This window comes from Pteropus alecto, unplaced genomic scaffold, assembly GCF_000325575.1.
Source record: "Pteropus alecto unplaced genomic scaffold, ASM32557v1 scaffold39, whole genome shotgun sequence".
In the NCBI taxonomy this organism is placed as follows: domain Eukaryota; kingdom Metazoa; phylum Chordata; class Mammalia; order Chiroptera; family Pteropodidae; genus Pteropus; species Pteropus alecto.
In genome coordinates, this window is record NW_006443568.1 from 1516908 (window position 1) to 1533832 (window position 16925).

Genomic DNA, 16925 nt, shown 5'->3' on the forward strand with positions numbered 1-16925 from the left:
CCAACAGGTGCAGCACAGCTAACCTATTTGAACCTCTCTGTCCCTGCTCTTCCTGAGTTAATAAAGTCTACCCCAACCTGCAGTGATTCTGGAGGAGAAGGTCTGGAAGTAAAAGCGGTGTCTATTCCTGGACTCCTCCTCTCATTCCAGACCAACATGAGGTCCTAGTTTCCTATTGTTTGGCTACTTCTTGGAGTGGAAACATTTCTGATACTGGAACACTGAGACTGCTGTCCTAGGTTGGGGCTGGGCTCCATGTCTGGGGAGAGGTCTCAGCTGCTGGCTGTATGGCTCCGGCATCCCTGGACTCTCTAGGGTGTGGGCTTGTGATGCTAATTGACTATAAAGAGTAGGCTTGGAATTGGAATTTTCTGGGCCTCCAGGTCCCTGGTCGCAGCATCTGATGCTCATTAAAACTACAGGTAGATGAATTGGCTCTGTGGATGCTGACTGTGCAACCTCAGGGAGCAACGGCAGCAGCTGGGATTCTAGCCTGGCGAGGTGCTGACAATACACTGGACAGAGCCTCTGACATGAAGCATTGGTGTGGACTTACTCAGTGGTTCCAAATCTCAATCTCTCTCTCTGTCTTGGACCAGTTCTGTGTAGGAAGTTCCAAACCCTGCACTATCCAGCCTGCACCAGCTCGTAGGTGGGAAGGCAGCCACGATATCATTAGTCCTTTATTGTGAGAGCTGCCCTGCTTTTTTTTTGAAAGGTCTCCCTTTCCTGTTGCAGTTGTGTTGGGTTGCTCAGGGTAGCAGGCCCTCAGACCTGTGCCTCTTCTTCAACTCTCCTTCCCGGGGAAGCCCTTCACTCACCATTTGAAGGTGGCAGCTGTCCATTGCCACTGCTGCTGATGCCCTCGGTGAGAAGGTCACTTCCTGGGCACTCTGCCTGGTGCAGAGGGCCTGGTTCTGCTCTACCATTGCTTCATGTTCCCCTGAACTCTGCCGCAGGAAGCCAGAGCTGAGGCGGAGAGAAGATTCACTTTCCTCCCTGTCAAACTTGGCCACCAAAGCAGCCCAGCCTGGACACACAGTCCACACAGTCAGTCCTTTGTGAAAATAGCTCTTTCATCTTCCGGGCATAACCTTTGTCTACTGGGTTCAACCTCAGCCCATCGGGTCGAGCAGGGCAACGGAGGGCATCCCTCTATTGCCCTCATTTCAAACTTCTTTCTAATGCAGGGAAATATCAGAAGAGCCTATGCATAATATTTTATAGCGGGGAGGGAGAAAGTAAGTCACCCGAGTTACCTCGCTTGCTGGAAGCATCCAATATCCTGTTCCAGCACTGCCAGGTCACTGCCTGTTTCCCCATTTGATTTCTGTTTGAGTGTTTATGTCAATCAAAATTAACCAACGTTTACTGAGTACTTATTTTGTAGTCAGCATGGGAGAAATTACTTTTTTCTTTAAAAAAAAGTTTTCTGCTGTTTTTTTTTTTCTTTTTTTTTTTTTTTTTTTTTTTTTTTTTTTTTCTTTTTTTCTCTCAGATTTCTCAGCCTTCTGGAAGGGATGCCTTGAATTATTCAACCTGCAGTACAGATCTCTGGAGAACATTGCCTCGCGGCTACTTTAATCACTAGAAAGGTTCAGAGTCAGTTATAATCAAGCTGGAGTCAACGTGGAAATGCTCATCTCTGGCTTGAAAACAAGATCAAAAGGAAGACCGAGGAGGAGATAGAATCTGAGAGGAGAAATGGATGTTGGTTTCCAGAGGCGCTTACTTACTTCTCCTATCTCCAAAAGGGTCGCAGACCAGAAGCCCCAGACCCCCGCAGGGCACATTGCTGCATGTTTCTTTGACTTTTCCCAATGTTACTGAGAAGTCGGTTACATCTCTCTGCCGCTTCAGGGGCAAAATGACCACAGATGGGACCTCTGTCTCATGGAGGTTTTGGGGGAAAGCTGTTACGTTTTAAGAATGTGTGAATACAGGGAGGTGGAGATGCAGATGGGCGGAAGGGCTGTGTTTATCCTGAGCAAACCTGGGGTTAGGCGAGGTCAGGCAAGGGATGGGGGATGGAGGGACCTGGAGGGCTCATTAGAGGGCATCTGTGGACACAGCCAGGGTGGAAAAGTGTCCTTAGGGAGGTGAGAGTGAGTCTACCAGTTTTGTCTGGTAGGGGTAATTTTGGAAGGGGTAATTTTGTTCTCTTCTGGATTGGCGTCTCAGTCTTGGGAAAGTGATGAAGGTGGAGGTCTGCAAGGAGGTGTTTTCAGCGTCTAGCTTGTGTCATCTGTGTTAGGCTGTGTGGCACAAATGGAATGGGGGACAATTGTGCCCTGATGAGCATGGGGCTTCAGAGAATGCAGAGTGGTCTTTGTGTGTTGAAGGTTGGCTGTCATTGATGGCTTGCCCGTGACAGGGCTACCACTTGTGGCAGTAATAGAGCATTGAGGCAACTGAGGTGGGGTTCCCCTCTCTCCGACCACCCACTATAGTCCTCCTCGAGGATGGGTCCGAGTGAAGGGCAAGAAACCGTGCTCCCTCTCCACCCCCAAAGGACGAAGGATGCTTACTGCTTAAGTTAGGGACCCCAGGTCACATCTAGGGTTCTTGGGTGTGCTCTTTCTCCTCTTTTCCATCCTCTGGAAGAGGTAGGATGGGGCACTGGCTAGGGTTTCTCTGAAATGGGGGAAGGTCGGATTCTCTGCTTCTGTTTCTCCCCTCTTACCCAGCTGGGCAGTCCTAGTAAAGTCTCGTGGAGGGTGTAGGTTGCTTAGTCTGGGGCCAGGCTTTGGGGCTGTTGCTCTGTCTTAGTGTCTGTCTCTCTGTGTTTTTTCCCTCTGGTCCCTGGTGGCAGCAATAAGAAGGGGTTGGAGCTGGTCTTGCCTCAGAGCAGTGAGGTCTGAGATTAGGTTGGGGATGGGGGGTGGCTCGGCCTGGTTTAGGAAAGAGAATTTTCCTGGGTCCAGCCCAGTGTGCTGAGTTGGGACTGGAGACCAGCTTGTGAGAAAATTCTAGCCCTCTGTCATTCCTTGGTGGGGCTTCTTCCCTACGGACCTCTTAGGAGAAGGGATGTGGCTGGCCCAAGGCAGGATTTGGAAATTCTGAGACTGGCCCTGATGCTATCCTAGCAATTCAATCTCCGCAGCACTGAAGTCACATGGCCCTAGCCCAGTGGTGGTGGAGGGTGCTGGAAACCTTGGGAAGCAGGATCCTTGGTCCCCCTATCGGTGCCCTCTATGATGGATACTGGCTGCCACCACAGGGATGTGGTTTGTTCCTTTGGCTCGGTGGGTAACAAAGGCCTTGGTGACAGATATCACTGATGTGACCAGTTCACAAAAGGAGGGAAATGGTAGACATTAATGGGGCAACGGAGAGAATGTGTTTGTGGCACAAGGGAGTCACCCATGGGGTGCCCAGGCTGCCTGGGGTCAAGCCTCAGCTCTGTCACTGACTAGCTGTGTAACCTCATCCTCTCAATGCCTCAGTTTCTTCACCCATAAAATGGACTGAAGGTTGTGGTAAGGGTTAACTAAGCTAATACATGCTAAGCACTTGCTACAGTGCCTGGCACGCAAGAGACACTCAGCCAACAGCTTCTCATGCTTAGTTGTGTCTGTGTGTCCTCTCAGAGACTAGAAGTTAGAACCACAGAAATGTCCCTTGTTGCTGTGACTGTAAACTCCTTTGTACCCCATAGACTTGAGAATCTAGGAAAATACTGATTGTTTTTTTTTTTTTAAATTTTTTTAGGCAAGGCAACCCTTGGTTGACCTCAGATTGTAAGGACCTTGTCAGTTTACAATCCCTTATATTTTTATTTTTTTATGCCTACAGCATCTGATCTTCCTAGGTGGTCTCCAATACTGATTGTTTTTTTCTCTGGCTGAGAAGTGAAGCCATGCAAATGGATAAGACTTGCCTTCAGCATTCCCCCATTTCAGTATATCAGCAAAAAGTGATTATATCTTGTTATAAACAGGTACTATGTGAATAAAAAAATGAACACTACAGAAGAGTATAGGGTTTCTCCACCCTGGGTGGCTGTTGGCAACTTGGTGGGTGTCCTTCTCTGCCTATGCAAACATATACATCATATATACACACACATACGCCCTTCCTTCCTCCCTCCCTCCCTAATCTGTCTTTCTCTCTGTCTCTCTCCCCCATCTCTCTTCTTTTAGAGGGAGGAATCATACTATATACATATTATTGACATTGCTTAGTAACCTGCTTTTCCCCTGCCTCATTTTTGTGTCAGGTACATCTTCCTCTGTCACTGCAAATATTTCTATCAAAATCCTTCACTCTTATCATATATTGCATTTCCCAGAAGATTTAGGGAATGAAAAGAGACAAAAGATATTCTAATAGCCCTAAGGGAGAATCTAAGGAAGGAGGCACTTTAACAAAAAGACTTAAAACAATTATTTTCTTTGATGAAGACATTAATTTATCTTTTTAAAAAACTTGAAAAAACCATATATACTTTATAATCTTACCACCCAGATATAATTGTTAACATTTTGGTAGAGTTCTTTCTAGCCTTTTTCTCTATGTCCACAGTGTGTGTGTGTGTGTGTGTGTGTGTGTATTTAAATAAAATAAGAATCACACTAGAACATTTTCAATTTATATTTTTTATTTAATATTATTTTATAGATATTTTTTCTCAACACTATATATTATATGGGCCTAAATACATGGTAGCCAAGAACATAAGGCTCAATTTTCCCAAATGGAAGATTCAATAAAAAGTTTTGGGGCCAACTGGAATATACACATATTTAGAGAAATCATTGACTATTAACTCATAACATTTAATTTATTAATTTAGGTATACACAGATCTTTAAAAGCTCATATAAAATTTAAATTTAGAAAGGTTAGTTTTTTCCACTTTCAAATTTTGTATGAACTATGCTTGTATTTTGGACATCTGTGCTTTCATTACTCTTGGAGCTACCTTGTGAATTACTAGCCATAGCGTCCTCAGCACATCATTGCAGTTTTTTTGGTAGAAATTGTTTGTGATTGAGATGCAACACTTTTATAATCTGTGTATGATGTTGTCTCTGGAAATTGTATTCCAAGCCACAAGTACCTATTTGCATAACAGTGGGACAGTCATTTTATTTGTCCTATAAGTGTGTATTAGTGATCTCTACAACATAACCACTTACTGTACTGCTTTTAAAAGTAATCGTTAAAGGCTTGTTTACAATGACAGCCAACACTTGCAGTTGTGAGGTTGTAACCCCCAGAATAATTACTAATCTCTGTTAAATTTCTTTGTTTCCTTTTCGCCAACTCCTGCAGGTGACCTCTTTAAACTTCCCAAACTAGCATTGATTGAGGTCAGAGAGGGCTAATGTGATTTCCCCAAACAGTACTTTATTGTTTAAAATAACTAAGAGAGAGTGCACTTAATAGCAGACTCTTTATAAGAACTTGAATTTAAAGAGATTTTCTTTTTTCTAAAGGATAACTGGGGAAAAATCCTCATGTTATGTGTAGACATGTGATTTTTATTTTTTGAAGACAAGATGAATGGAAGCATGGTTTTACATCTTTTGGTTGTGCCCTAATTTATTTAATCATTCTTCTATTGTTGGACAGTTCAATTATTTCCACTTTTTATGCTATTATAAATCACAAGCCACATTCTTGTACTTATATCTCTGGGCACAGTACAGATTACTTCCTTGGGACAAATTCCCACAGGGTCAAATGGTGTGGGTATTTTTAAGGATCTTGATACATTGTGTCAAATTGCCCTTCAAAAAGTTCATATTAATTTATAATCCCATCAGCAAATGGAGGTGGGTACTTTATAATAAACACATTATATTTCTGAAATTGATGGGAAAAGTACTTCTCCATAAACTTATTGAGCTTTTCATACAGTCATAATTTATTGGAGCTATAGGAGTCCTTAGAACTGACCAGCTGGCTAGTCCAGCTGATTTCCCAATGGGCCTGAATCTCTCTTGTGATGGGAAATTACCTACCCCCAGAGGAGCCTCTGCCAGGATTGGGTGGTTTTTGGTGCTAGCCCTCCTTTAGTCAGCCAAAATCTGCTTCCTTATCATTTTCACAATTCCGTGGATGTTTTTGTGCTCCTCCGTTATGCTCCTGGCCTATCTCGATGTTAGGCACGGCTACTCATTGGAATTGGGGAAAGGGAAATTGAGTGTAATGAGCACCACCTGTGGTGCCAGGCATCATACCAGGTACAACTCCATGAAGCTAGGGTTGTTGTTCCATATTTTAAAGACAGAGACATTGAGATTCCGAGAGCTTGAGCAACTTGTCCGAATTCACACAGTTGGTTAAGTTGAGGGGCTGGGATCAAACCCAGGTCTGACTTTTTAAGGCGCCGTGCTGCCTTCCTTCGCCTTTGTGTTTAGAGCTACTTAAAACAAGTCTGTCCTATAGGGAAGAGGCTCCCCCTCCTCCTCACCATGTCTGGAGAACATACCTCCTAGAGTTTTCAGGATAGCCCTGCTTTCAAATCTTCTGCGCTACTATCCCCATAAGTGCACTGGTTGGGGCGGTTGGCACTGAGTCGACCCAGTTAACTTGGGAGTCCTCTTTCCTCTGTGGACCACGACTAAAGTTGGCCACAGAGGAAGCGAAGATAGAAGGGACACAGCAGCCAGGTCTCTTGGGAGGTCATCATAGTCAGAAGGAGTGACAGATGCAGAGGTGCCCAGCAGGTTTCAACTTGTCCTGACTCTCTTCCCTCTGCGTCCAGCTCTTTGGCTGCCTACCATGGTGACGAATGGCGGGCTCAAGCTCACCACGAGACACTTGGCTGCAGACCATGGAGTTGGAGCCGCACAGAGGCACTTGCCCTGCATGGACCTCTCCACCACCTCCCCCTTCACTGTCCCATATTGGATGCGCTTGGCTTCTTCAAGTTGCCGATTAGTGGCTCTTCCCAAAGGTGGATGACATGGAGATAGAAACTGCAAAACCCTGGACAGTTGCTGGCCATCTCGTTTGGTTGGACAAAGGAGTTTCAGTGAGATCTCACATGCCTGTGGTTTCTCTGAGGGGGGAGGGAGTGGCCAGGGAGAACTACTACCTTGAGTCTAATTTTAGCCAAGACAATTGGAACTAGTGAAATAGAAAAAGCCCAAACCTCAGAAAAACATGAAGAGGTCGTAGCAGCTCCTGGAAGGAGGTAGGTCAGCCTTTCTGGGCTTAGGAGGCACTGGTGGGAAAGTTCAGAGCCAAATCACAGGTGAATCCAAGGCTTGACCATGCAGAGGGAAGACGAGAGGGCAGTGGACAAGAATGGGATTCTGATCACGTGGTGGGGGATGACCCCATGGTGTCAAGAATGCCTGCAGGGAGTGGCCCCAGGCACCTGCCATGTGGCACGTCTTTAGGTGTCGCCGATCACCTGTTGGCACTGCTCAGTGGACCATGCGTGCGGTAGCCTTCACCATTTGAACCTCTCTGGGCCTCTCTAGATCACTTTCCCCACTAACGAAGACGGAGTGGTGAATAGACAATGAGATTCAGGGATAATCCTATTGATCAACAGCTTCTTAATTTGCTCCCGCTTGTCACTAATCTCTAATAATGCAATCTCCCATGTCCAAGTAGATGTTTTGCTCAGGATACTTCGAGACTGACTCTTGTATAGAAAATACATGATTCTAGCCCTGGCTACTTTGTCAAGCTTTCAGCTACTCAGGTTTGGGTCAACTGGCATTGGAAATGGTGAGATTCAGGCTCTCATAGGCATTTTCTAGATAAAGCACACGTAGCAGGAACAGAGCTGAGGGTTATCCTCTCTTCTTCCAGGGTGACTTTCTATAGAGTGTGACACCCACTGTTTTGGAAATGAGGAAAATGCCGGAGTCCAGCCTGTTCCCTAAGCACATGAACTCTGCAGGAGCCTAGCCTTCCCCTCCATATTCTCAGTGGATCCTGCCAGCTGTCAGCAGCTGTGTCCAGCTCTTCCTTGATTCCCATCACCTGCCCCAGACACCTTTATAGAGGGAGGAGGAGCAGGTATTTATATCAAATTGTCATGTTTACATGTATCTCTTCTCCAGCCCTATGGAACACAGCCTCCCTTCTATGCTGATCTCCTAATTTTCTTGGGGGTCCTACCAAGCCTGGGGGGAAAGGTAACCAGGTTGCCCATCTGAGTAGATTCTTCATCAGCAGCTCAAAGGACATTTCTTCACTTTCTCCACATTGACTGTGGAATTTTGGGGGCAGGGGTATTGTTTCCCAGGTATCTGATCCTACTCTGTTTAGACTGTGGCTTAGCTTTTGGGGCTGGGCTATCTCTAGTCCCAGAAGCCTTGAGTGCTGTGGATATGGCCTCAATTTGTTGGACATGACCCCTCTGCCACAGCCTGAGCCAGGCCCTCACCGCTGACTCTGCAGCTGGTATGTCTTCTCCAGGCTGTTATGCCACATCCTTCCCTCCCTCCTTCCCAATTCACTTCATTAGCAGCAATAATTCGGGGGGTCCCTCTAGCTATCTGTGCAGCCCGATCATCCACAGCAGTTTTTCATTATAAAAAGCCTCTGTTCTCTCTTGCTCCAGCCTAGACTATTCTGCTAGTCTTTGTTCTAAACACAAGAAGGATGCAGAAGGGTTTCTTTTGCCTTTTGATGCATTTTCAGAAATTTGACTTCTAAGTTTCTGCTACTGTCTGCAGGAAGAGAAAAAAAATGCATTCGCATGCTGGAAAGTAGCTGCAACAGGTAAGGAGGAAGTGGCCTTAGCCCATGGGTGAGCTCTGGCCCAGGGTTCGAGAGAATATTTCTGTATCCATCGATTCTCAACCTTAGGCACCTCCTTGAATAGCTGAGTGCCTGGTAGAAATGTTCTTTCTCAGGATTATTGCCAGTCTCTTTTATGAATACCCTCAGCTTTCATTGCTCTGTGGATACCATCGTGGCCCTATTGCTTCTCTCTCCAGTGTCTCTTTCTGGACGTTTTCTGGAATCTTCCCACCATCCCAGGGAGAGGAATTCATATCCATTAATGTGCCTCCCTGTCTCAGTGCTCCCCAGGGTCCCTCTGGGACTCTTACTCTGTACCTTCATCAGCACCAGTACCCCATCACCCTAGTAGGTACTTCTTTCAGCCATCTGAGATCACGTGACTCTTTAAGCTGTCTTAGCTTTCCGTCACCCCTCCCCCATCTACATAACGTTTAGCTCTAGTGCCCATGCCTAAATACTCTTTTTAATCTTGTACTTCATATTTCTTCATATATGACATGGCCAGTTCCTAGGACAACTGGCCAGCCAACGGATGGCCACCCTTGGGTCAGGTGTTCCCTTCTCAACAGTTAAGTGTGGCCAGGGAGTGATGGGTCATGTGGTACAGAATGTGGCTGGTCCCACTCAGTAGAGGCCATGGGGGGCCAATAATGATGGATATACCTTCAGTAAAGGAACAAAAGCCAGTCCTGCTCTCCAAACCCTGCCCGACGCACCCAGAACACACGACTGGGTCCCATTCCCTTCCTATTCATAGGGAAAGGACCTTGACATTTCTGTGCCCCAAGATAGGAGGCCAGTAGAGCTGAGCAACCAGCTACCCACTCAGAAGGATCAGGTCCTCCCCTCCCGCTCAGGGCTCAGAAGGGCAAATGAAGGAGTGATTTGGGAAACTGAGTGATGTCACCCCTATGGACAGGGCCTTCCTGATAGGCTCATGGCTGTGGTCTTTCAGTGCCTATTCAAAACACCCGAAATGGTTCAATGCCTGGTTTAGTCCTGAAAACTGAAGCTGCCTACTGGGTGGCCTGGGCAGAAAAGGGCTGACTTCGGAATGGAATTTAAGAAGTGGCACCTGTCTGATTTGGGTTGGGCTGAAGAGCGGATGACCCACCTGGGTCTCTTCTTGCTGGCTTCTCGAGGAGTAGAGATGTAGGATACAAGGCAGAAATGAATCCCCACCACACTCCTTACTTTCTATCAACCATCTCCTCCAGTAGAGGGGCCAAGGCAGATCCCAGCTCTTAGGGCAGCTGAATGGGAACTCTGAGTGGGCTGGTGGAATAGGACATCCCAGCCTTCCCTTGTCCCACACCTCGTTCCACTGCAGAACTCACATGGCTGTTGGAACAGTCTTTATATTTCTGAGATATTCTCAGAATGTGACTCGTGTGGGCAGTGTAGAAAGCCTTGTTCTGAGAGACAGGGACATGGGTTCTAGCACCAGGTCTTCCAATTCACTGTGTGACCTTGGGTAGTCCTCACTCTTGCCAAGTCCCTTCTCCTCTCCGGGCCTCAATTTTCTTATCTGTATAATGGGAGGATGGGATGAGATAATCTGTAAGAACCCGGCTAGCTCTCGACTGACCATCATCATCACAAAGTCATGAATGTCTATTGAATATTTCCGTGTGCTCTGTGCTTTACCTGCATTATCTCATTGAATCCTTATAATTGTTTTTTAATCTTTTTCAGAGGAGGAAACGAAGGCTCAGAGATGTTAGTAACAGGTTCAGGATCACACAGCTAGGAAATGGTGAGGCCTGTCTGATCCCAGAGACTTGGTGGGTCCTTCCAGAAGAAGGAGACTGCAGACTGGGGGCTTCTCATTCTTGGAAGCATTCTAAGCTTTCCAGGCTGCTCTCCAGGCCCCAGCGCTGTCCTCGCCACTTAGTGGAATGGAGTCAGCATGTTTAGTAAAACTTGGTAGGTTTCGAATCATCTCACCGTGTCTAAGTAATGGATAGTCCACAGCTCTGACAGACATCATGCTGTCCCTGGGTTACATTTATGTCCTTTAAATGCCAAAGCTGGATTAGGTCCTATTTCTTTCATGGGGAGGCCCAGCATCCCAGAAACTGCAGTCAGATCAGAATTTTTCCAGGCAGTACTTTCTTCATAACACCTCCAACATATGAAATGGCTCTTTCACCACATGCAGACGCCGGGGATTTTTTTCTTAAATTAAGAATTTGATACATTCCTTCAGTTCCCCTCCAGGGGTTACAGAGAGCAGGGAAAGTGATGCCTTGTGCTAATGTGCAGGTGTGGTTATGCATTTTGAAGGAGATCTTGACAATCTCCAGGAAAAAAAAATGTCCCCAAATGACCTGCAGTTCTTGGTGAGAAATGCTAGATTGTGTTAAGTGCTGAAGGGCCTCATGTCCTCTGGATATCCAGAGCTTGTCTTTTTGAGGGTCAAATGACAAAGTGGAAGGGTGTGTGTGTGTGTGTGTGTGTGTGCGCGCGCGCACGTTAAGTGCTGAAGGGCCTCATGTCCTCTGGATATCAAGAGCTTGTCTTTTTGAGGGTCAAATGACAAAGTAGAAGGGTGTGTGTGTGTGTGTGTGTGCGTGCGTGTGTGTGTGCGTGTGTTGGGGGACACAGGGGCACTGGGACTGATCTATTTTGAGCGAGTGCTCTACAGGGGAAGGAGCACTGCACAGGGTGCCTGGAGGTCTCTTTGGCTGGGCGACCTTGGAGCCTCTCTCACAGGGCTGTTATGAGCGTTCACTAACATGGCTCACATGACAAGGGGCCTGGCACACATGACAAGTGACCTGCAGGCTTTTCTGGGCTGGGGACACGGCACCCTGTCTGGTGACGGCAACCATTCATGGAAGGTGGAGGGAGCAGGTCTTGGGGAGGGAAGGCGGTGGGAAGCCTAACAAATGGGAGTTTTGTTCTGGCTTGGGTAAGTTACAAGCCTTTCTGTGCCTTGATGTCCTCATCTGAAAAACAATAGTAACAGTATCTACATCATAGAGTGGTGGGAAGATGAAATGAGTACTAATCAAAGTGTACAGTGCATGGTAAAATATTATTTTTTTTTCATACACAAATTTTTCTTGAGGCTATATGTGTGTATATGTATATATATAAATTAATAGACTTTATTTTTAGAGAAGTTTTATGTTTACAGGAAAATTGATCAGAAAGTACAGAGTTTCCACACACCCCTCCCCAAGTTTTTCCTATTATTTACATCTTGTATGAGTGAGTGTGGTACATTTGTTACAGTTGATGAGCCCATATTGATACATCATTATTAGCTAAAGTCCTTAGTTTACATTAGGATTCACTCTTTGTGTTGTACATTCTGTGGGTGTTGACAGATGTCACCATTACAGTATCACTGCTCTAAAAATCCTCTGTGCTCCACTTATTAGTCCCACCTTCCTGAACACCTGGCAACCAATGTCCTCATAGATTTACCCTTTCCAGAATTTCATATAGCTGGAATCATATAGTATGTAGCCTTTTCAGATTGGAGTCTTTCGCTTAGTAATATGCATTTAAGATTCCTCCATGTCTTTTCATGGCTTGTTAGCTCATTTCTCTTTATCACTGAATAATATTCCATTGTCTTGATTGTACCACAGTTTATTTATTTATTCACCTACTGAAGGACATCTTGGTTGCTCCAAGTTTTGACATTATTAATTTTATAAGGTCTGGGAGGTATCATGGTGGTCTTTCGCTTAGTAACATGCATTTAAGATTCCTCCATGTCTTTTCATGGCTTGTTAGCTCATTTCTCTTTATCACTGAATAATATTCCATTGTCTTGATTGTACCACAGTTTATTTATTTATTCACCTACTGAAGGACATCTTGGTTGCTCCAAGTTTTGACATTATTAATTTTATAAGGTCTGGGAGGTGTCATGGTTTGAGGGCGAGGACTTTAGAATCAGACCAAATGGCTCTAGATTCTGCCACTAGTTGGTGATCTTGGAAAGTTATTTACTCTCTTTCACCTTCCTCCTCTGAGAAATGGGGATATGAAAGGCTGTCACACAGGCATCTGCCCTGTGACAGCTCACATGGAATAGAAATTTTTCTCTCAGGTCCCTACCTGGGGGCTCTGAGTCAGCAGAGGGCGCTGCCACACTGGGTGAATTCAGGGACCCAAATCCACATTTCAACACCGGGCTTCCACAGTCGCTCTGGTGGTCCTGATCTCTGCCAGAGGGCTGGAGATAGAGAGTGTGGGGAGTTCACTCCCTCCCTTAACCTGGCCTGGAAGTGGCATGCATCACCCTTGCTAACATGCTATTGGGCAGAACTTGGTCACATGTCCTTATCTCACTGCAAGGGTACCTGGGAAATGTAGTCTAGCCATGAGTCTGGCTTCAATTTTAGAGGAAAGGGAAAAATAGAATTTGATGCACAGCTGGCAGTCTCTGCCATGTGATAGAACCTACTTCATAGGTTTATGGTGAGGATTAAATGAGAGGATTTGCATAAAGCCCTTAGCTTAGTGCTTGGTGCATACTTAGTGCTCAATATGTGTTAGTTTGTTTCATGATTATTCACTAGAAATTAGAAGGTCATAGCATTTTTGAGCTGGGGGCCTTTCGAAGTGATCTAGTTCAGTGGGTTTCACACTGTGTTCAGCTGACCTCTTTGGATCTCTCAAGGACCCCTGGGGTTAGGTGGAGAGTTTCAACGAGAGACAGTCCTACCTTACCTAGTTCACACACTGGGTTCTAGATAAGATTCAGCTGAAGAGAAGGATCTGCAGCTTAAAAAAAAAAAACTTAAAAACCACTGACCTAGGGCAATTCCCTGAAGTCACACAGTGTGTTTTTCCACCTCCCCGAGAGCCCAAACTTGTCTCAGCCTTGTCACTCGGTTGGGGTGGTTTGGGGCTGGGCTCCAGCTTCATCAGGACCACAGAGGAGACATCAGCAGGGGTGGCAATGAGGACAGAAGAGACAGGGAGCCCAACAGTCTCCAGAGGCTATGGACTAAAGTGCTTGGAGCTCATCCCCAATCAACCAACTTTCCCCTGCCTCTAATGGGTTGAGGGCTTCTTAGCCTGATTCTCCTGGCCCAGGGTCTGGGCAGGCAGGGACTGCTTCCGGGATCAGTAGGATGCACAAGTCCTGGGTTGGACACACATTTCCTACCTGTTCTTGGGTAGGACTTTGCTTCCCAGTCCAAGACTTCACATCTGTGCCTGATATATTCCATCCTGGCATGCTGGCCCTGTGCCCAGGGCACTAGCCTATCCAGATGGTTTGAATCCAGCTCTATTGTCCTGAGTATTTGCTGTCTCCTGGCCTCATAGCATCTGTGAAAGTGATGAACTTGCCTTCCTGTCATGTGTGCTACCAGGAGGCTGTGGAGTGGAGTGTTGTTACCAGTACGAGCTTGGGGTCACCCAGGTTCAAATTCTGCTCATTTGCCTATGGGCATGTGACCTTCAGCGTCTCTTGCTCTCTCAAGCCTTCAGTTTCTCATCTGGGAAATAGTACTTTCTTAAAGGGTAGTGTGAGGATTAAGCAAGATAATGTGCATAAAGCCTTTAGAGTCCTCAATAAATGGCAGCTATTGTCAGTTATTTGTGATCCAAGAGAAAAAGTTTAAAATACAAAACAATATATTATAGTAGTATACAGACTTGCTGGAGAAAACCATGAGAGTTATAAAGAAAAATCTCTTCCCTGTCTTGTCTTCTTTTCTCCACTTATCCTCATATCTCACTCCAGATTTACACTTTTTAAAATCATCTTTGATGAACTCCAAGCTCCAAGGTTATGCTCAAGAAAGCTTGTCGCGCTTTGCCTTATACACACCCTCACTGACTGGCCCGAGCCTAACTTTCCTCTTTCTCCTCCTGCCAGTCCTGCCCTCTCCTCTCCCCATTTCCTGCCTCAAGTTCCAGCCACACCGAACTGCTAGTCCAGGTGTCTCATCCTCACCGGTTTTCTTTCTCTTGCTTGAAGTGCCTATCCTCCTTTGCTCTTCATCAAACTCCTACTCACACTGTAAAACCCAATCCACATGACTCCTCCTCTTTGTGAAACCATCCTCGATTCTTCCCCTCCCTTATGAGCCACACCATCCTGCTGGGAATGGTCTGATACAGGTTTCTCAACCCCAACTTGGCCCAGGGCTGCACCAGGGCAGGGGGTTGGATCTCAGCCTCTCCCCTTCCCCAGGGCCTAGAGTGGAGCCTGTCCCAGAGCAGGTGATCAGGGAGAGTCTTTGAAGGACTAATTTTCTTGTAGTTTACATTTACATACTAACCAAAACCCTTTTCATGGGCCCAGCCCTGTGGTTTCTACTTCCCATTTGTTGAAGGGACCACTGAGTGAGGGCCAGCCCCAGTCCTGTGGTTCTCATGGAGCCAGTTTTTTATTTTAAAACAATCAATAATTTGCTCCTCCTTCTACTTTCCCTCCCTCTCCAATCTTGCCACTCTCCCAAGTAACCCCTGTAAGTGTTTGGAGCGTTCTTTTCATAGTTTTCTTTATGATTTATGCACACACACACACACACATAGTGGCAGACAACTTCTGACATGGCTCCCAATGGCCCCTCTTCCTATACTCATGCGTTATATATTCTCCTCCCCTTGAGTGTGAGCTTGACCTAATGACTTGCTTCTAATGACTAGAATATGGCACAATTAATAGGATGTCACTTCCGTGACAAAAGACTGTAACTTCTGCCTTTGTGACATTCTCTCTGGCTCTTGTCAAGTGCTTGCTCAAATAGAGAGGGCCACCTGGCAAACAACTGAACCTCTGACCAACCACCAGTGAGAAACTGAGAACCTCCATCCAAAAGCCCTAGAGAACTGAATTTTGCCAACACTATGTAAGTGAGCTTGGAACACGATTCTTCCACAGTCAAGCCTTCGGATGACTGCAGCCCCAGTGGACACCTTGATTGCAGCCTGTGGGAGACCCTGAGCCTGAGGACCTGTCTACATAGTGCCTGGATTCCTGACCCACAGAAACTGTGAGATAATACATGTGTACTGTTTCAAGCTGCTAAACTTTGGGGCAATTGGCTACGAAGCAATAGGTAGTTAACACATCTTATATAGTCCTTTTATTTCTATAGGATAAATTCATAATGGTGATATTAAAGAGTCACCAGGCACGCACATTCTAACCGTTAGCAGATGGAGCTATAGTTCCTTTCAAAAGATTGTAGCAATGCCCTTCCTACCAGCCCATGCCTTCACACCATCATCAGGACTGAATGTTATCAATTTTTTACAATTTTTGCTACTCCAGTGGGTGAAGATGACATCTCATTTTATTTCTGTTACAGTTTGCATTTCCTTTATTACTAGGAAGGTTGAACATTTTTTCTTATATTCATTGCCTATCTGTATTTTATTAGACGAACGGTTTTAAAACCCCTCCTGTGGGCCAGGTACTGTTGTATTATGAAGACCTTGATAAGACATGAATCTTGCCCTCAAAGAGCCCACAGCTTAGGGGTGAAGATGAACATATAAAAATAGATGAACTAGTATGATAAATACTGAAATAAACATCCGTATCCGATGTTCTGGAAACACAGAAGTAAATGAGACCATAATTCTGGAGGTTCCTTGAAAAGGCAGTTGGAGAAGTAGACATTTAAACAGGGTGTCAAAGGAAGTATAGAAGCTTGTCAAATAGAGAAGAGTGTACAGTGTGGGCACAAAGACTCAGAGGTGTGAAGAAGGCAGTGCTCATTCAGCAAAGCTGGACTAGAGGAGGCAGAGTGATAGAAAGGAGGAGAAACAGGCCAGAGTTGAGATGGAGCAGGTCAGTTATAGCTGATTCGGATAGGATTTGGATGCTATGGTCAGGCCTTTGGACACCATCATGCAGGCAGGAGAGATCCCCTGAAGACTTTTCAGCAGAAGAGTGACAAGACAGATGGAAATGACTCGGGTTTATTTGTGCACCTGCCATATCTCATGACTAGAGGACATGAGGGGCTGTGTCAATTTCATCGTTGTGTCCCCCTAGCACACAGCAAGCGTCCACACAAATTCATGGACTGAATAAAAAATGGGTCCTGACTCATGGATGGGACTGGCCAATGTGGGCTGAAAACATTGGTGTGGCTATGAGTTGGGAGCTATCGGTGGGGACATGTGAGATTCAGGAAGCAAGCAGGGAGGTCCTGGTACCAAAAGATGATCCAGGACCACAAAGACCCCCTAGATGTCTGGGACCCATGTGGGTTCCCC